Source organism: Pan troglodytes, chromosome 1 (assembly GCF_028858775.2).
Source record: "Pan troglodytes isolate AG18354 chromosome 1, NHGRI_mPanTro3-v2.0_pri, whole genome shotgun sequence".
Taxonomy (NCBI): Eukaryota; Metazoa; Chordata; class Mammalia; order Primates; family Hominidae; genus Pan; species Pan troglodytes.
Window position 1 is genome coordinate 78,649,710 of NC_072398.2, and position 21,184 is coordinate 78,670,893.

General features: G+C 38.3%; 1 long non-coding RNA gene and 1 pseudogene across 1 annotated transcript in view; both read left to right on the top strand.

Annotated features, from left to right (window-relative positions):
• LOC104004105 (uncharacterized) overlaps positions 1-2,034 on the top strand; it is a 71,420-nt gene extending 69,386 nt beyond the window's left edge. The window contains exons 3-4 of the long non-coding RNA XR_010151833.1: positions 931-1,141; positions 1,774-2,034. This is a non-coding gene — a long non-coding RNA (uncharacterized LOC104004105). The remainder of the gene's footprint in view (positions 1-930; positions 1,142-1,773) is intronic.
• Positions 2,035-6,177: 4,143 nt separating this feature from the next.
• The window catches only part of LOC736271 (HAUS augmin-like complex subunit 4), an 86,110-nt pseudogene continuing 71,103 nt past the window's right edge, over positions 6,178-21,184 (top strand).

A 21,184-nucleotide genomic window follows, 5' to 3' on the forward strand; every position in this document is an offset into this window, starting at 1 on the left:
ATCCTTAGTGCTCCTTTCAGTTTATGATGGTTCTGATCCATTGCAAAATTTACACTTTCTAATACCATTAAGTTTCTAGAGAAAAATAAGCCATTTTTACTGGAGAATCTTTTGGTCTTCTGCTTAACCGTTTCTACTTTGTAGCATACTCAAGCCATCCTGCAGAAACTTTGTTCTGTAAATAACCCTGAAAACTTTGAATGACTGTATATAATTATCACTTGCTAAAGTGAATTTGAAAAATTCTGAAGAATTCCTTTTTCTTGGTGGGGTGGGGAGGGCATATGTGAGCTATCCAAACTGCCAGTGTCCCTGGTCACATCATATATACCTTCTCGCCAGGAACAGATGAATACAAATATTACCATTTCTAATAGCTGTTCTGAACTTACACATATGCTTAATACTGCCTGAGTTGAGGGTAGTGGGATTTGAAAGTGACCTTACATAAACAGACTGAGTTATTTTCAGAGAAATACATGGGGTCAAAGCACACAGGAAGAGTGCATGGTTAGGAAGCATGAGACCCAAGCCTGATTACAGAATCACAAGAAAGAAGAGTGAAGAACAATGTGGTACAATAGAAAGAGCACAACATGAGATTTAGGCCACCTGTTTTACCTTGACAAAGTTAATTAATGTTTCTGTGCCTAGGTTTCCTAATTTATAAAATTTGGTAAATTATACTGTACAGTGACTACATAAGAATTGCCAAGGAGATTCTTGAAAACACAGATTCCCAGTTTCTACTTAAAGATTCTCATTTAGAATATCTGAGGTTGGACTAGGAATCTCTGTATTTTAACCAGTTGCCCAGGTGACTCTATTGCATACTATATTGGAAAAGAGATTGTATGCTAACCACTCATTGATTCTAAAATTCTATGCTTCTATGGACTTTTGATTTTACCCTTATTTTTTTCCTTTTAGGATCCCCATCACAAGGAGGGGAGGGCTACCATCCCAGCTGCAAACTCTCATTCAAAGTTTATGCTGCAGCCAGCAGTGTCCTTGGAGTCTAGTTCAAAGCTGAAGAGAGTGAACCATGGAACTGGGAGCCATTGGCGGAGAGGCTGGCCTGAAGGAAGGGAAGTGTTTCAGCCAGAATGCACTGACGCACAACCAGGAAACCACAAGACTGGTGAGAACCTTTCCAAAACTGAGCTTTATGATCAAAAGAGGTACAGGAAACAGCTCTGCCAAGAGTCCTTTCTGCTCCTGGCTGGAACCCTGAGCTTCTGAGGCTCTCTGAGTCAACTCCCTGAACAGATGCTGTCACCCAAGGAACCATCACTAAAGCATTTTTTTGCTTTGCTCTGAGGTGGCCTCACTGGTGGGTGCAAGTGAGTTACTGTCTCTTTTTCTCTTTCTTGTTTCTTTCTTTTGACAGAAGTTGCCATATGATTACTCAATTCTGAATTTTCAGGGGCCATAGGTTACTGGATTTATGCCCTTTGCCAACTGACTATTGTTTGGTGCTGGGCCTGTATACAAACACGACATCCCCAAACTCTTATCAATACCTAGATCACCTGACGTGAATCTATCAATACCCTGGACTTAACAGGGTGCTGAAGGAAAGAGAACCAGCAATTCCTTCATTTCTTACATCCCAGCCAGTAGTCCTTCTCCCAGGCTAGTCTTCCTTTTGTTTCCCCTAAGAATGACTCAACTAGGAATTGCATTCAGATCCCTGTCACAGATATAAATCTTGTCTGGATACAAGGTCAAAATAATTGTGTTCCTGTGGATTCTTTTTCTTTTTTCAACCAGAGTAACTACCAGTTGCCATGAAATAAATCACATCATCATATGGCAGATCCAGCTAATAGCTGAGACTGGCAGGATAACTGAACCGTGTCCTCAGAGCTAAATGATGGAGAAATTGGACTGGCCATGGAGCACTTCAAATTGATTGCTTAGTAATGGGATATTTTTCCTGGAAAGACAACAGAATACTTCTGAATTGTTGGTTCTGTCATGGGTACAGGCTCCCATGTACAGGAAAATAAAGAAAGTGTGATGAATTTTTCATCTGGCCTTCTGCCTACTTTCTTGCTTTCTGCATGTCTCCATTTTTAGTCTGTAAGCCCTGCCTAGATGACCAATCACTATTGCCCATGTGGCATAAAACCTACAATTTAACTATACTTCTTACGAAACTCTCAGCAAGTATGAGGTAGCCAACAGCTTTTTCAAGATAATGACTGAGTCTTAGCTTAGGTTTCAGTCATTTTAGGAAACATAAAAAATTCAATGGTGGGAGATCATACACCCTCTTCAAAGATGTCAGAGATCAAGTTTTGGGAGAGTCCACACACAAACTCAGCAGTGATGGTAAAATGTATTTTTGAAATATTTCTCCTCTGTGACTGTTATGTGAAGTAAAGCAAACACATTGTGCTGCAGTGTTCTTTGGGACATGCCTTTTTTGGGAAGTGCTAACTTTATACTCTGCTGACACCAAACATTTGAATATAAAACCTTATTTTTTTCTCTCACTCTGCTCCACTTTTGGCTCAGCTTATTCTACCAAAACACACTTCAAAAGACTTCTTTATAGAAAGAATGTTTCAAAAATATAATATTTCCATCTGTTATTTCAATAATACATGCTCTGGGACTCTCTTTATGAACCATTTTCCTTTCTTTGCTCCCATTTAGATGTATAAATATTTGATTCTAAAGCTCTAAGGAATAGTCAGCCAATCGGGTCACTGAATTGTGAACATTCCTAACCCTATAATTTTGTCTGTAGCAGGCACCTCCTGCTGTGGAACTAACTGCTAAGGGATTATAGCAATGTAATCCTCAGACTGTTCCATCTCAAGGTTACTCTGAAGTGGAGGGAAGGAAGCCGTTTTAATTTTGATAAAATAAACTTTATTTTGTAACTTTATTATTTGTTTTTCTTTTTCCTTTCAACACTTCATAATAGATGTGTCTGGTAATTTGAAGTTAGCCTCTCTGGTTGAGGTGCCCTAAACCACCTCGTATTCTTGTAGCTTTCTTAAGAGGCCACACAGCATTTGTTTCTGTCATTACAAAGTGTAGAACTTGAGTTTTTCTACCTCTCATGAGCTGAACCAAGCCACATATGGACTCTTATTAACATGGTCAATTAGGTGCATTCCTAATGGGTGGCAACAGAAGATGCATGGAAAGTGTCATGCCACCCATGTGTGTTTGAAATGTCGGACCATGTGCAAAACTTTAAGTTACTTTTCTGCTTGCTAGGCTTTGCCCACCAGACCTTTATTACAGCAATTATTGAAGCAATTGCATTTAAGGTTACAACATGAATTTCATGGGAACTCCCTGTTCGATATAAATGGAAACATGTTCCTTGGAATAAAATATCTTTATGAGTGAAGTTTAATATATTTTGAATCAGGCCCAAAGAGATCTTTTGCTGTGAGTGAAGAATAAAGTAAAAATTCCATTAATAAAATTTTATGGCTGGATAGGTGGAGAAAAATCTTTTCCACATAAAAATATTTTCATGTTTTTCTCAAATTAAAAAAAATGTAAAGTTATTGATAGTCACTTAAAACTACACCTAATTATTAGAATATAGATAGCCAAATATTTCTGGAGACAATAGGGCAAAAATGTTTTAGAGTTTTAAAATGTCTGTAACTTTGACCAAGAAATTATGCTTTTAGAAGTCTACTCAGGAAATACAACTTGAAATGCTGGATACATTTTAAAAATCATTTTGATGACATTGGAGAGGTATAAGCCAGTCAAAAATTGAGAGTTCAAGATTGTCAAGATGATAAAAGAACCAGGAGAGGAGCCTGAAAATTGGTGCTACCTTTCCTATCCAGGTCAACAAAATTGAGAAACTGAGGGCTGCTGTTGGCAGTTCCATGGGACCGAGGGGAAAAAAATTAGATATTAGAATTGCTGAATGTGTCAGGGACCTGGTAAACAACCAGGTTTTCAGTTGGGATCCCTAAAGGGATACAAATTGGAATTAGTAATGAACAGAATAAGTCCTTCCAGTGACTGAAACAAACTGTCATGTCAGTTTAATCCCTTGTTATATTAAAGCAATCTTCCTAGGCTAATAATACACTGAAAGCAAAATAAATACTCTATGGAGGGAGATAACATCATCAAAAGCATGAAGGTATTGCTAAAATATTTCATATACAATGTTAGCATTTAATAAAATATTACCACACCTTCTAGGAGGCAATGGCAAATGATAAAAACTGAAGAGAAAAAAAAACAGGAAAAAATAAAATAAAACAGACTTATAGGAGAGACATTTATTAGAGTTATCAGACATGGACCTTTAAATAACTTTGATAAATATTCTAACTAAAAGGACAACGTGAAGAGAATTGTATAGAACTGGAATCTAGAAAAACAATGAAATTGGAATTCTAGAGTAGAAATGCAATAACTGAATTTAAAAGTCAATTTAAAAATCAGTGTGTGGGTTTAAGAGCCAATTAGACACAGCCAAAAATAGAATTAGTAAATTAGAAGATAAGTCAGTGAAAATATTCAGAAAAAAGTATAGAGAAACAAAGTAAAGGAAAGCACAGAGGATAAGAGACATATAGGAAATAATGAAAATATCTATCAAATGTATAATCACAATCTTAGAAGAAGAAAAAGAGAGAGAATGGGGAAGAAGCAATATTGGAAGAGACAATGGCTGATAATTTTCCAAAACTGTTGAAAAACATCAACACATAGATTCAAGAAGAGTTATGAATTCCACATAGAAAACTATGAAGTAAACCACACCATAATAAAGGAACATCATAATAAAGCTCCTAAAAAACAAAGAGAGAGGGTGGCTGGCAAGATGGCTGAATAGGCACAACTCTGGTCTGTAGCTCCCAGCGAGATCAATGCAGAAGGCGGGTGATTTCTGCATTTCCAACTGAGGCACCCAGCTTATTTCATTGGGACTGATTAGACAGTGGGTGCAGCCCATGGAGGGTGAGATGAAGCAGGGTGGGGTGTCACCTCACCCAGGAAGTGCAAGGGGTTGGAGAACTCCCTCCCCTAGCCAAGGGAGCCATGAGGGACCGTGTCATGAGGAACGATGCACTCTGGCCCAGATACTGTGCTTTTCCCATGCTCTTTGTTACCAGCAGACCAGGAGATTCCCTTGGGTGCCTATGCCACCAGGGCTCTGGGTTTCAAGCACAAAATTGTGCAGCCGTTTGGGCAAACACCGAGCTAGCTGCAGGAGTTTTTTTTTTTTTTTTTTATGCCCCAGTGGTGCCTGGAATAGCAGCTAGACAGAACTGTTCACTCTCCTGGAAAGGGGGCTGAAGCCAGGGAGATGGGTGGTCTAGCTCAGTGGATCCCACCCCCATGGAGCCCAGCAAGCTAAGATCCACTGGCTTGAAATTCTTGCTGCCAGCACAGCAGTCTGAAGTAGACCTGGGATGCTCAAGCTTGGTGGGGGGCAGGGTGTCGAACATTACTGAGGCTTGAGTAGGCGGTTTACCCCTCACAGTGTAAACAAAGCTGCCTGGAAGTTAGAACTGCAAACAACTTGAAATGCTGAATAAATTTCAGCAGTGCGTCAAAGCTGCTGTAGCCAGACTGCCTCTCTAGATTCCTCCTCTCTGGGCAGAGCACCTCTGAAAGAAAGGCAGTAGCCCCACTCAGGGGTTTATAGTTAAACTCCCATCTCCCTGGGACAGAGCACCTGGGGGAAGGGGTGGCTATGGGCACAGCTTCAGCAGACTTAAACATTCCTGCCTGCAAGCTCTAGAGAGAGAAGCGGATCTCTTAGCACAGTGCTCAAGCTCTGCTAAGAGATAGACTGCCTCCTTAAGTGGGTCCCTGATCCCCATGCCTCCTGACTGGGAGACACCTACCAGCAGGGGTCAGCGGACACCTTATACAGGAGAGCTCTGGCTGGCATCTGGCAGGTACCCCTCTAGGATGAAGTTTCCAGAGGAAGGAACAGACAGCAGTCTTTGCTGTTCTGCAGCCTCCGCTGGTGATACCCAGGCAAACAGGGTATGGAGTGGACCTCCAGCAAACTCCAGCAGACCTGCAGCAGAGAGTCCTGACTGTTAGAAGGAAAACTAACAAACAGAAAGGAATAGCATGAACATCAACAGAAAGGATGTCCAAACAAAAATCCCATCCGAAGGTCACCAACATCAAAGACCAAAGCTAGATAAATCCACAAAGATGAAGAAAAACCAGCGTAAAAAGGTTGAAAATTCCAAAAACCAGAATGCCTCTTCTCCTCCAAAGGATCACAACTCCTCCCCAGCAAGAGAGCAAAGCTGGATGGAGAATGAGTTTGATGAACTGACAGAAGTAGGCTTCAGAAGGTGGGTAATAAGAAGTTCCTCCAAGCTAAAGAAGCATGTTCTAACCAAATGCAAGGAAGCTAAGAACCTTGAAAAAAGGTTAGAGGAATTTTTAACCAGAATAACCAGTTTAGAGAAGAACATAAATGACCTGATGGAGCTGAAAACCTCAGCATGAGAACTTTGTGAAGCATACACAAGTATCAATAGCCAAATTGATCATGCAAAAGAAAGAATATCAGAGATTGAAGATCAACTTAATGAAATAAAGCATGAAGACAAGATTAGAGAAAAAAGAATGAAAAGGAATGAACAAAGCCTCCAAGAAATATGGGATTATGTAAAAAGACCAAATCTACGTATTATTGTTGTACCTGAAAGTGACTGGGAGAATGGAACCAAGTTGGAAAACACTCTTCAGGATATTATTCAGGAGAACTTCTTCAACCTAGCAAGACAGGCCAACATCCAAATTCAGGAAATACAAAAAACACCACTAAGATACTCCTTGAGAAGAGCAACCACAGGACACATCATCATCAGATTCACCAAGGTTGAAATGAAGGAAAAAAATCAGTGAGTTTCTTAATCCTGAGTTCTGATTTGATTGCATTATGGTCTAACAGCAGATCTCTCAGCAGAAACCCTACAAGCCAGAAGAGAGTGGGGGCCAATATTCAACATTTTTCTTTCTTCCTTTTTTTTTTTTTTTTTTTTGAGATGGAGTCTCGCTCTGTCACCCAGGCTGGAGTGCAGTGGTGCAATCTCGGCTCACTGCAAGCTCTGCCTCCTGGGTTCATGCCATTCTCCTGCCTCAGCCTCCTGAGTAGCTGGGACTACAGGCACCCGCCACCAAGCCTGGCTAATTTTTTTTGTATTTTTAGTAGAGACGGGGTTTCACCATGTTAGCCAGGATGGTCTCGATCTCCTGACCTCGTAATCCTCCCACCTGGGCCTCCCAGAGTGCTGGAATTACAGGCGTGAGCCACTGTGCCTGGCCAATATTCAACATTCTTAAAGAAAAGAATTTTCAACCTAGAATTTCATGTCCAGCCAAACTAAGCTTCATAAGTGAAGGAGAAATAAAATCCTTTACAGACAAGCAAATGCTGAGAGATTTTGTAACAATCACGCCTACCTTACAAGAGCTCCTGCAGGAAGCACGAAATATGGAAAGGAAAATCTGGTACCAGCCACTGCAAAAACATACCAAATTAGAAAGACCATCGACACTATGAAGAAACTGCATCAACTAATAGGCAAAACAACCAGTAGCATCACAATGACAGGATCAAATTCACACATAATAATATTAACCTTAAATGTAAACGGGCTAAATGCCCCCCAATTAAAAGACCCAGACTGGCAAATTGGATAGAGTCAAGACCCATCACTGTGCTGTATTCAGGAGACCCATCTCATGTGCAAAGACACAAATAGGCTCAAAATAAAGGGATGGAGGAATATTTACCAAGCAAATGGAAAGCAAAAAAAAAAGCAGGGGTTGCAATCGTAGTCTCTGATAAAACAGACGTTAAACCAGCAAAGATCCAAAAAGACAAAAAAGGGCACTACATAATGGTAAAGGGACCAATGAAACAAGAAGAACTAACTATCCTAAATATATATGCACCCAATACAGGAGCACCCAGATTCATAAAGCAAGTTCTTAGAGACCTACAAAGAGACTTAGACTCCCATACAATAATAATGGGAAATTTTAACACCCCACTGTCAATATTAGACAGATCAATGAGAGAAAATTAACAAGGATATTCAGGAGTTGAACTCAGCTCTCGACCAAGTGGACCTAATAGACATCTGCAGAACTCTCTACCCCAAATCAACAGAATATACATTCTTCTCAGCAACACATAGCACTTATTCCAAAATCAACCACATAACTGGAAGTAAAACACTCCTCAGCAAATGCAAAAGAACAGAAATCATAACAAACAGTCTCTCAGACCACAGTGCAATCAAATTAGAACTCAGGATTAAGAAACTCACTCAAAACCACAGAACAACATGGAAACTGAACAACTTGCTCCTGAATGACTACTGGGTAAATAACGAAATTAAGACAGAAAAAAATAAGTTCTTTGAAACCAATGAAAACAAAGACACAATGTACCAGAATCTCTGGGACCCAGCTAAAGCAGTGTTGAGAGGTAAATTTATAGAACTAAATGCCGACAGGAGAAAGTGGGAAAGATCTAAAATAGACTTCCTAACATTAAAATTAAAAGAACTAGAGAAGCCAGAGCAAACACATTCAAAAGCTAGCAGAAGACAAGAAATAACTCAGATCAGAGCAGAACTGAAGGAGATAGAGACACAAAAAACTCTTCAAAAATCATTGAATCCAGTAGCTGTGTTTTTGAAAAGATTAACAAGATAGACTGCTAGCCCGAATAATAAATAAGAAAGAGAAGAATCAAATAGACACAATAAAAAATGATAAATGGGATATCACCACTGATCCCACAGAAATACAAACTACCATCAGAGAATACTATAAACACTTCTATGCAAATAAACTAGACAATCTAGAAGAAATGGATACATTACCAGACACATATACCCTCCCAAGACTAAACCAGGAAGAAGTTGAATGCCTGAATAGACTAATAACACTTTCTGAATTTGAGGCAATAATTAACAGCTTACCAACCAAAAAAAGCCCAGGCCCAGATGGATTCACAGCCAAATTCTACCAGAGGCACAAAGAGGAGCTGGTACCATTCCTTCTGAAACTATTCCAAACAATAGAAAAAGAGGGACACCTCCCTAACTCATTTTATGAGGCAAGCATCATCATGGCAGAGACACAACAATAAAAGAAAATTTCAGGCCAATATGCCTGATGAACATTGATGCAAAAATACTCAATATAATACTGGCAAACTGAACCCAGCAGCACATCAAAAAGCTTATCCACCATGATCAAGTGGGCTTCATCTCTGGGATGCAAGGCTGGTTCAACATATGCAAATCAATAAATGTAATTCATCACATAAGCAGAACCAATGACAAAAACCATATAATTATCTCAATAGATGCAGAAAAGGCCTTTGACAAAATTCAACATCCCTTCATGCTAAAAAATCTCAATAAACTAGATATTGATAGCATGTATCTCAAAATAATAAGAGCTATTTATGATAAACCCACAGCCAACTTCATACTGAATGGGCAAAAGCTGGAAGCATTCCCTTTGAAAACCGGCACAAGACAAGGATGGCCTCTCTCACCACTCCTATTCAACATAGTATTGGAAGTTTTGGCCTGGACAATCAGGAAAGAGAAAGAAATAAAGAGTATTCATATAGGAAGAGAGAAAGTCAAATTGTCTCTGTTTGCAGATGACATGGTTGTGTATTTAGAAAACCCCATCATCTCAGCCAAAAATCTTAAGTTGATAAGCAACTTTGACAAAGTCTCAAGATACAAAGCCAATGTGCAAAAACCACAGGCATTCCTATACACCAATAATAGAGAGCCAAATCTCGAGTGAACTCCCATTCACAATTGATACAAAGAGAATAAAATATCTAGGAATACAACTTACAAAGGATGTGAAGGACCTCTTCAAGGAGAACTACAAACCACTGCTCAAGGAAATAAGAGAGGACACAAACAAATGGAAAAGCATTCCATGCTCATGGATAAGAAGAATCAGTTTCATGAAAATGGCCATACTGCAGCCCAATGTAATTGATAGACTCAATGCTATTCCCATGAAGCTACCATTGACTCTTCACAGAATTAGAAAAAAACTACCTTAAATTTCATATGGAACCAAAAAAGAGCTCATATAGTCAAGACAATCCTAAACAAAAAGAACAAAGCTGGAGGCATCACACCACCTGACTTCAAACTATACTACAAGGCTACAGTAACCAAAACAGCATGGTACTGGTACCAAAACAGAGATATAGACCAATGGAACAGAACAGAGGCCTCAGAAATAACACTACACATCTACAACCATCTGATCTTTGAAAAACCTGAACAAAACAAGCAATAGGGAAAGGATTCCCTATTTAATAAATGGTATTGGGAAAACTGGCTAGCCATATGCAGAAAACTGAATCTGGACCCCTCCCTTACACCTTATACAAAAAATAACTCAAGATGGATGAAATACTTAAACATAAGACCTAAAACCATAAAAACCCTAGAAGAAAACCGTGGCAACACCATTCAGAACAAAGGCATGGGCAAGGACTTCATGGCTAAAACACTTAAAGCAATGGCAACAAAAGCCACAATTGACAAATGGGATCTAATTAAATGAAAGAGCTTCTGCACAGCAAAAAAAAAAAACTATTATCAGAGTGAACAGGCAACCTACAGAATGGGAGAAAATTTTTGCAATCTATCCATCTGACAAAGGGCTAACATCCAGAATCTACAAGGAACTTCAACAAATTTACAAGAAAAAAGCAATCCCATGAAAAAATGTGCGAAGGATATGAACAGACACTTCTCAAAAGAAGACATTTGTGCAGCCAACAAACATATGAATAAAGGCTCATCATCACTGGTCATTAGAGAAATGCAAATCAAAATTGCAATGAGATACCATCCCACACTAGTTAGAATGGCGATTATTAAAAAGTCAGGAAACAACAGATGCTGAAGAGGATGTGGTGAAATAGGAACAGTTTTACACTGTTGGTGGGAGTGCAAATTATTTCAACCATTGTAGAAGACAGTGTGGCAATTCCTCAAGGATTTAGATCTAGAAATTTCATTTGACCCAGCAATCCCTTTACTGGGTATATACCCAAAGGATTATAAATCATTCTACTATAAAGACACACACACACACATACGTATATTTATTGCAGCACTGTTCACAATAGCAAAGACTTAGAACCAACCCAAATGCCCATCAACAATAGACTGGATAAAGAAAATGTGACACACATACACCATGGAATACTATGCAGCCATAAAAAAGAATGAGTTCATGTCCTTTGCAGGGACATGGATGAAGCTGGAAACCATCATTCTCAGCAAACTAACACAGGAAGAGAGAACCAAACACCGCATGTTCTCACTAGTAAGTGGGAGTTGAACAATGAGAACATATGGACACAGGGAGGGGAGCATCACACACTGCGGCCTGTTGGGGGTGGGGGGCTAGGGGAGGGATAGCATTAGAAGAAATACCTAATGTATATGGTGGGTTGATGGGTGTAGCAAACCACCATGGCACGTGTATACCTATGTAACAAACCCGCACATTCCGCACATGTATCCCAGAACTTAAAGTGTAAAAAGAAAAGAAAAAAAAAAGAAAAAGATGGTTACAATATTCATCAAGGTCATAATGCCCACTTTTGTTGTTGTTGTTGTTGTTGTTTTGAGATGGAGTTTCACTCTTTTTGCCTATGTTGGAGTGCAATGGCACGATCTCGGCTCACTGCAACCTCCACCTCCTGGGTTCAAGCGATTGTCCTTCCTCAGCCTCCCACTAATGCCCACCTTTTAAAGAAATACAATCAAACCCCATATTTAAATACAAGTTATTTACCAAGCAATATAGAGCTCTCTAAAATACACGTACTTCCATTAAAAAAAGAAAAATAACAACAACAAAAAATAAAAAGTATGTATTAGTTTGCTAGTACTGTTATACCAAAGTATCACAGACCTGGAAGCTTGAACAACAGAAATTTATTTTCTCAGATTTCTGGAGGCTAGAAGTTCCAGATCAAGGTTTCAGCAAGGTTTGTCTTTTTTTTGAAGCTTCTGTCTTTTGTTTGTAGTGGCTATCTGCTCCTCCCTGTATCTCCATGTCCTTATCCTTCTATGTGTGTCTATATTCTACTGTCTGATAAGAACACTAGTTATATTGAATTAAGACCCACCCTCATGGCCTCCTTTTAACACAATTACTTCTTAAAGACTTGTGTCTCTAAATAGTCATATTCTGAGATACTGGGGATCAGGATTTCAACATGTAAATTTGGGGGTGGGAGGAGGCAGAGCACAATTCTGCCTATAACCATGTATAAGTGTGATTTTTATGATTCCATGCTTTTATGAATTTTATAAGTGGGATCTAAGTTATGTGTACACATGGGTGTCAAGTGGAATGATAGACACTGCAGACCTGGAAGGGTAGGGAATGGAAGCGGGTTGGATGATGAGAAATTACTTAATGGGTACAGTGTGCATTAACCAGGTGATAGACACACAAAAGCTCTGACTTTACCACTGTACAATATATATCCATGTAAAAGAACTGTGCTTTTCCCCTACATATTTATACAAATAAAATTTTTAAGATAGAGGAATTAAAAAATATGTGTCTCAAATGTTTTAACAGTAAGCATTTTGAAAGATTCTGCTAATAGTGTGGCAGGGTTCCCTGGTGAGAGCAAACCGAGATTCATAGTCTGGTGGCTTGTGATGGACCTGTGATCTCTGCAAGTATCTGTTTGCATGAACTGATGTGAGTATAGTCGTCCCTCAGTATTTGTGGGGAATTGGCTCCAGGACCCCTTATAGATACCAAAATCATAGATGCTCAAGTCCCTTATATAAAATGGAATAGTATTTACATATAACCTATGCACATCCTCTTCTATACTTTAAATCATTTCTAGATTACTTATACCCAATAAAAGGTAAGTGCTATATAAAAGTTGTCATACTGTATTTTAAAATTTGCATTATTTTTATTATCGTAGTTATTTTTTATTGTTTTTCCTCAATATATTTTATCTGTGGTTATTTGAATCCAGGTATGCAGAATCCATGAATATGGAGGGCCCATATGTATAGGCTTTTGTGTAGGAGGCAGAGAGAGGAGTTAGGAGTGAGAGCAAAAGTCAGGGTGAACAACAATGGCCAGGACAATGGCATGATGTTTTCTTTTCCGTCTGGGCTAATTAACAGTTTTTAGCCTTTTTGTGGAGATACTATAGACCAAACTTCAGGATCTATTTCCCAGAAAGGCTTTTGGGGACTCTGCACACAAGCAGAGCTGCTGTGGGGCCCAGTGACAAAAGGCAACATAGAATAGGAAAGAAGACCTCTCTCTGTGCTTCGTATTATAATGTAGGTCTAGCAGTCTGTGGGACAAAATGTTCATCAGCACAGACTGGTTTGCCTGGTAGGACAGGGCACTGTCAGAACACGCAAATGCGGAGTGCCTTGACAAAGATACTGTCAAAGAAATGTATGAACCTACTGATGTCTCACACACAGAAAAACTTCTCTTGGGATTTTACAGAAACAACTGAGAGAAATTGTGAGGCTTAAAGTACCCAGGAGCAGAAAAAGAAAAGTTCTTTAAAAATTGAGGTGTTTTTTTTTTTTTTTTTGGAGACGAAGTTTCACTCTTGTTGCCCAGGCTGGAGTGCAATGGTGTGATCTCGGCTCACTGAAGCCTCCACCTCCCAGCTTCGAGTGATTCTCCTGTCTCAGCCTCCTGAGTAGCTGGGATTGCAGACACCCGCCACCACACCCAGCTAATTTTTGTGTTTTTAGTAGAGACGAGGTCTCACCATGTAGGCCAGGCTGGTCTCAAAATGCTGACTTCAGGTGATCTGCCTGCCTCAGCCTCCCAAAGGCATGAGGGACTGGGATTACAGGCATGAGCCACCATGCCCAAAGGTGTTGGGATTACAGGCATGAGCCACCACCCCCAGTCAAAAACTGAGTTTTAAAATATCGATGACTTCATTTATGCCTACTATCATTTGGGTTACAATTAGAAACTTATTCTATAAAGGTTTCTAGTTGTCCCTTTGGTAAGTTTTTTTTTCACCATAATATGATGGAGACATGTGACCTCATAATTTTGGCAAATGTTGACTTAAGAATTTTCTTGGAAATCTTTGTGTGTTTGGTAAGGATTTTTAGTGCATTCTGTGCTACATGGCCAGACTTCACTTTCATACCCCGCTTTGAGGTGGAAAGGCTAATTATTTCTCTAGCTGCTAGGAGTGCTGCTAGATAAAAGCATTTATTTGTCTGTCTTCTCTTGGAATTCCTTCATTGATGTCACACCACCTTTCCAAGGAAGCCTTTCTCTAATGAATGGAGGTTATAAAAGCCCTACTTTTAGCTCCAACTTGTAAAACTCTGAAGGAACATTCAGTTTCAGAGCTGCCACTGAGTTCAGATAAACCCTTTGTTGTGACAGCACTTACAGTTCAACAAAAAATAAGCCAAATGTACATAATAACAGAATGAATAAATAAATAGTCCTTCAGTATATAATGGAGTACTAAATAACAATGACAGTAATCAAACTGCAGTTAGATGAATCACCATGGATAAAAATCACTCAATGTAATGTTGAGTAAAAGAAGCAAGACACAAAATGGTATATATTGAATAGGGATGTACTTTTTAAAAACAGATATATATCAACAGATACATAATTAGTTATACATCTGTTGATATATAAGAGTAGAATTGCTAGGTCATAGAGAATATATATGTTCATCTTTAATACATAGTATCAGTTTTCTAAATTTGCTGTACCAATGAAGTACTAAAATGAAGTAGTAAATAGCAATGACGATCAAACTACAGTTGCATGCATCAACATAGATGCATCTCACTCAACGAAATGTTGAGCGAAAGACACAAGTCACAAAAGGGTATATGTTGAACAGGAGTATACATTTCAAAAACAAGCCTAAATTATCTTTGGTCAGAATTGTTGTTCCCCTTTGTTGGGAGTTGGGGTATAGCATAATAACTAGAAAGACATGCAAGGGAGCTTCTGGGAGTTGTGATGAGTTCTCATTGTTTATCTGTTTCCCCATTGACATGGATGCATTTACTTTGAGAATATTTAAGTTGTACAGTCATACTTCATGTATACTTCTTTCTTTTTTATGAGACGATCTATGAATGCACATGTATACTTCAGTAAAGGAAGGGGGAAAATACTCTGAAGGGACTTTTGTTCACATTATGGGAAAACTACTTTTTTTCCTGTGAAGGGATGAGAAAGGAGTTTGGAAATAGCTCATTTGAGCTTGACTCCCTTAAAAAGAATTTTTAATAATCTGGAGGCTACTCCATGGAAATTGGAGATTTTTAAAAATCAATGTCTACTAGTTATTTCCCTTTTCAATCTTTCTAGATCTAGTTTCCAATCATGACTTCTGATTCTTGAGGCTTTTAGGCTTGAATACTTTTCTTAAATGAGACATTCATTTTATTCATGTTGACTAATGAAGAAAAATGTGGCCATTTACATGTTGCTCAGTGTAGTCTGTGATTTAGAGCACTGGAGAGTCCCAAGGATGGATCATTGTTTGATATATGGAGTAGTTATTTAACACCGCATCTGTCTCCTGGTGCAAAGACCCAGAGGGAAAAGATGCAGGTGGTGGGTAGGCATTAAACTTTCTTAGAAACTAACAAAGTTGAAAGCTCTGAATAGAAAACTTTGAAAACTCTGGGTTACTGAGATAATAAAGGGAGCCAGATTGAGAAACCTCTGAAAGTAGACCCCAAAGAGGAATGCTAAACACCAAAGTAATCCATTCCTGGGAGACCCATTCAGGTAAGAGTAAACCCATAACAGATAATTCCCCCCAGCCTGTTTTTACTTTGAACATGTGTCTAGAGGCTGGAAAACTATCTCAACTGACAAACTGATGTTTATAGCACAGTTAAAAATGTAATAATTTAGCGTGAGCTAGAGATTCTATCCAGGAAACCAAGAAGCAGAGTAACAGACAATACAGGGGCTCTATAGTATAGCTAAGATGCTTCTTCAAAGCAGAGTGGGTCCCCAATGAAGTGCAAGACAGAATTTCCTAGTTGCTTTTTTCTTGTATATACTTATAAACAAACATAATCAGATGCCCATTTTTCAGATACAAATTACAGAGATGAACTTATAGTTGTATTAATGTTCTCAGCAATGATATTCAATCAGTTGGGAATGATTTTTATCTTTGCAAAAAGAAATTTGAAAAACAGAACTATCTTAGTATTTTGTGAAGAAATTTATACTTTCTCTAGAATTTCTGCCGTCTTTTAATGTGATGGTGGCAACAAGTTTTTCAGGAAATGAGAACAAAAAATAAGACTGTTCCCTGGATTTACCTTTATATTTTCTCCAGCAGATGTGAAATCAGTGTGACAAATCAAAGGGAATGGTGCCCCTATGATGCTTGTTTCCTTAGTGCTCTTCATGTGACCTGCATGTCGGTTCTGTAGGACTTATAGCACCTTCAAGGTAGTGACATATATTTCTTTCTGGAATCATCCTGATAACCTGTTGTCAGGCATCACTAACAAAATTACTTCACCTTGTTCCTTAATAGGTTTGGATTCTAGGGGTTTCAGGATAACTTAGAGACTCACCTGGCTCACAGAATCTTGGGAAATTTTATTGTCTTCAACATGGAGGTGACATCCAGGAAGAGAGCAGTGCAATGTCCCCAGCCTGGCTCAAAGGAGAACATTTTGATAAAGGCTTATATAAGTAAAAGTGCTTCCTTCACTTCAACGATTTCACAAATCCCTCTCAATTTGAACTCTCTTACCTATCATCCAACAACACATGCCACATTCAGAGCGAACTGTGAAAATTATTATTTTTCTTGGAATAATAAACTTTCTATTCCTCCTTTCCTGTTACAAATATTGTTCCCTGGCTAAAGGGTGGAAAGGTGGGTAGCTCAAGTCTACCTACAGTATTCCATTTCATTAGTTACAGTGAATGGATCCAGGATGGGTACATGACCTAAGAAAAATCACTCATAATCCTTCCTTGGAACTAAACATATTCTCTAAGATTTCCAAGACAGGAGGATAGGAACCTGGGGCTGCTAGCAGAAGTGTGGAGAGAATTTGCTTGCAAAGTGAAGCCAAGTGGAGACAATTGTTAGACAGAGACAGAAGAAATCTTGTGGCTTTGAGTGTCTGGCTAAAAGTCCTGAGGCTCTGATTCTTGTATCTCTCATTTCAGTTGTGTGAATTGCTCATGTATGCTCTAGAGCTTTGTGAATGAAGGAATTTTCTTTTTCCGCAAGCCAGTTAGAGGTTCTGTTGCTACCAACTAAAGAAAGTCCTAATGAATAAAAGAACATTATCAAGAATAATAGGAAGGCCAAAGTCAGTGGCTTCTAGTTTGGAGATACTGTAGTCCCTTCTAATCTGTGGAGGATATTCCAAGACCTCCAATGAGTGTCTGAAGCCAGGGATGGTACCAAACCCTATACAGTCGCCCCTCAGTATCTGCAAGGGATTGCTTTCAGGACCCCTGTGGATAACAAAATCCACAGATGCTCAAGTTTCTTATGTAAAGTTGTGTAGTATTTGCATATAGCCTATGCTCATCCTCCCATATATTTTAAATCCTCTCTAGATTACTTATAATACCTGATACAATATAAATGCTATATAAATAGTTGTCATACTGTATTTTAGCATTAGGAGATATACCTAATGTAATGATGGGTTAATGGGTGCAGCACACCAACATGGCACATGTATACATATGTAACAAACCTGCACGTTGTGCACATGTACCCTAGAACTTAAAGTATAATAAAAATATATATATTTTCAATCTGCTGTTGGTTAAATCCATGGATGCAGAACCTGTGGATATGCAGGGCTAATTGTAGATACTGTTTTTTCCGTCTGCTGACCGAGATGGTTATTAAGTGACTAATGGGTGGGTAGGTGTGGATATGCTGAGCAAAAGGATGATTCACATCTGGAGTGGGACAAAGTGGAACAATGTGAGATTTCATCATGTTACACAGAATGACATGTGATTTAAACCTCATGAATTGTTTATTTCCGGAATTTTCCCTTTACTATTTTCAGACCTCGTTGACCATGGGTCCTGAAACTGTGAAAAGGGCCACAGGAGATAAGGGGGTACTGCTGTATTTATTTCCACCATCGACTCCAAATGGCCTCTTTCTGTATGCCTTTGGTAATTGGATATTAAATACCTGGCATGAATCTTGTGATAATTTCCAAATAGCTGGGGCATACCATAAAGCTTTTCTCTGAGAGCTGTGCTTCTCAAACTTCAGTGTGTTCTCTGGGGCTAAGGATTTGCTATTTTTTTTAAAGTCTCACATATGACAAGATATGTACATTATGCCCTTAATTGGCATAAAGAAGACAGTCACACATCTGCTGTATTCTAACTACTGTGTGAGGCAAGAGAAGTTTAGTGTGTTTAGTAAAGATAGCTCAGACCTCAAGTTACTGATTGCTAGGATTATATAAAAATAATATCATTTACTGCATTTATTATTAGTTAAAAAACAATGGTTGATACAAACTATGAGCAAATTGGGAATAAAGAAGAAACAATTATTATGGGCTGAGAAAACTAAAGAAATATGGAATTTGAGCAGAGTCCTGAAGGACAGGTAAGCTCAGATTGTGCAGAAGAAGTAGGGACAGGCTTTCAGAGAATAGAAATTGTAGGGACAAAGGCTCTAAAAAGAGAGAATGTAGGTCTGTGTGCCAAGGAAGGAAACCTGATGAAGAGGACATTCACTCCATCCATTAACCATTGTTTATTTGTCTCTTTACTGACCACTCATTCCAATTGCAATGTCTTGATGAATTTTGATCTAAGGGTGAGAAGAAGGAACTAACCATCTCATCTCATCTGGAGCTCTTCTTGACACATGGTACCCTAAAAACATTTTGTATTTTCCTGTTTTCTATGGCATCCATGGACTTCCTTTCTGATCATTCATCAAAGGGCCATCTGCTCTGTGCTCAGTCTGTTCCATGAATGAAATTAAGGCATATATTATGTGGCTCCAGTCCAGCTTCCCCTTCTTCATAGCTGCTGTGTCCCTTTGAACAGCCCATGAGGCAAAACTGATGTCTCACCTTACTGCAAGGTGCATGACCCCTTTGCTTCCAATCTTATTTTACTTTGAAAAATACCTGCACCTCATGCTGTTCAGGTGTTATGTTAGTGTATAGTGTTATTTACCATACACTAAAACACTAGTTGTTTAGACCCTTTGGCAGTAACCCATTTTACCAATGAAAGGTTTTAATGAAAATTCAACATTTCAGTCCAATTCTTCTATTACAGGAAGAATAACAACTTTCAATTTCCTTTTATATCCCAATTCCTTTTAAGTGCATTACTGACATTTGCTAACCAGGCTCCTTTATATTTTTGGGACCTTCACTTCACAGGGGAAGGTTGGAAGCCAGACACAACCTTAAAACTACAGAGTCTCAAATGAATGAAAATAGTCCTGGTGAATGGGAATAAAGTAACAAAACTAAAAATATTTCAAACCCTTACAAAAACTGAGTGTGAGTGTGTGTGTGTTTGTGTGTGTGTGTGTGAATATGTAATTGACAAATACTCATCTCTACCAAACCAGAGAACCAGAGAAATACCTGTGGATGACTAGGAGGAAGAGATTTTTTTATTATATATTTTTTTGTTAAAAAAGTCACTGTTCCAAGATTTCCAGTGTCCTAGGTAGTATAAAATTTGGCATGTTTTTAACCTCTGTGATTCTCACTTTGCTAATCAATAAATTGGTAATAATAAACACCTACATGCAAGAGTTTTAAGGACTAAATATTGAGCATAGTACCTATCTAGTATGTAGTAGGCACTCAACAATACCACAGTGTCTAGCATGTAGTAGGCATTCAATAATTATCCCTTGTTTGAATTTATGAATAATGGGTGAATGGAAATAATATACAGAAAGTTTTTGTCTTCCAGAAAAAATTAGTGTAATTTGGTGCCTTTTATGCCCAAGGAAGATATATATCTACCATAATTTCTGTAATAATCAACTTATAGTTCTTTGCTTAGCTTGATATGAAAAGTCAGTGAAACATAAAACTGAGAGTTGGAAATACTATTAATCAACAGCTAAGTGGCACTGGTAACATCCCCAAGATCTTTGTGAGCTGGAGTCATTCTTTTTTTTAGAATTTTAAACAAAAGGTAAGTTTCTGGGAGAAATAGGGGACAGAAAGCAAATATTTAATTAAGGTTCAATTTTCAGCAGTGAAAAAGGCAGGTAAACAATTGAGAAAAATGGATCATTTTTAAAGCTGTATTGAAGTTTAATTGACACACAATAAACATCAGGTATTTAAAGTACACAATTTAATAGACTTTGATAAATGTATATATGTTTGAAACCACCAACATAATCAACAGAGCGGAGTACGTCAGTCACCCACAAGTGTTCTCTCACCCATGCAGTCTCTTCTCCCTCTTCCTTTTCCCCTTGCAACCACTGATCTTTTACTATAGATTAGTTTGGATTTTCTTGAGTTTTATATAAATATAATTATACAGTACATGTTCTCTTATTGTTGGCTTCTTTCATTCATTATAATTATTTTGAGATACATCCTTATTTTTGCATTTATCAAGACTTCATTTCTTTTTATTCCTGAGTAGTAGCCCATTGTATGGCTATAACGCACATTGCTTGTCCATTCTCCTGTTGATGGATGTTTGGATTGTTTCCTGGTTTTTGGTTATTACAAATAAACCTGCTATGAATATTTGTGTACAAGTCTCTGTATGCATATATGCTTTCATTTCTATGAAGGAGTAGAAATAACATGGTAGGTGTATATTTAACTTTTTAAGGAACTGCCAGACTGTCTTCTAAAATGGTTGCGTCATTTTGCACTTCCATCAGCTATTCCAGTTCCTCCACATCCTCACCAATCCTGGGTATGGTCAGTCTATTTAATGTTATACATTCTAATAGGTGTCTAGTGATGTGGTTTTAATTTGGATTTCCTTAATGACTAATGATATTGAGTATCTTTTTGTGTTCTTATTTGCCACACAGATATCTTTGATGAAGTGTGTGTTCAAATCTTTCCTCATTTTTAAAATTAGGTTGTTT